We start from the raw sequence: 955 nt of genomic DNA, 5'->3' as shown, positions 1-955 counted from the left end.
ATATCACCAGATATATATTGGATTTTTCTCTGACCCTGAGTGTCCGGCCCCATGAGATGGTGGTTTTCTCGGCCCCTGGTGGTCCGAGGTCATTCCCGCTACACAGATTCTTGCGCCAGGGCCCCCTGCAGGTAATTCACTTTGGTTTATTGCGCTATCTCTAATAGCACCCGCGATATCACCAGATATATATTTGATTTTCCCCTGACCCTGAGAGTCCGGCCCCATGAGACGGTGGTTTTCTCGGCCCCTGGTGGTCCGAGGTCGTTCCCGCTGCACAGATGCATGCGCCAGGGCCTCCTGCAGATAATTCACTTTGGTTTATTGGGCTATCTCTAATAGCACCCGAGATATCACCAGATATATATTGGATTTTCCCCTGACCCTGACAGTCCGGCCCCATGAGACTGCGGTTTTCTCGGCCCCTGGTCGTCCGAGGTCGTTCCCGCTGCACAGATTGATGCGCCAGGGCCTCCTACAGACAATACACTTTGATTTATTGCGCTATCTCCAATAGCACCCAAGATATCACCAGATATATATTGGATTTTTCCCTGACCCTGACAGTCCGGCCCCATGAGACTGTGGTTATCTCGGCTCCTGGTCGTCCGAGGTCGTTCCCGCTACACAGATTCATGCGCCAGGGCCTCCTGCAGACAATGCACTTTCATTTATTGCGCTATCTCTAATAGCACCCGAGATATCACCAGATATATAATACATTTTTCCCTGACCCTGACAGTCCGGCCGCATGAGACGGTGGTTTTCTCGGCCCCTGGTGGTCCGAGGTCGTTGCCGGTGCACAGATTCATTCGCCAGTGCCTCCTACAGACAACGCACTTTGATTTATTGCGCTATCTCTAATAGCACCCGAGATATCACCAGATATATATTTGATTTTTCCCTGACCCTGAGTGTCCGGCCCCATGAGACGGTGGTTTTCTCGGCCCCTGGT

This window comes from Nomia melanderi, unplaced genomic scaffold (genome assembly GCF_051020985.1).
Source record: "Nomia melanderi isolate GNS246 unplaced genomic scaffold, iyNomMela1 scaffold0014, whole genome shotgun sequence".
Lineage (NCBI taxonomy): Eukaryota > Metazoa > Arthropoda > Insecta > Hymenoptera > Halictidae > Nomia > Nomia melanderi.
The sequence above is the reverse complement of the archived record's forward strand: the minus strand, read 5'-3'. Positions refer to the sequence as shown.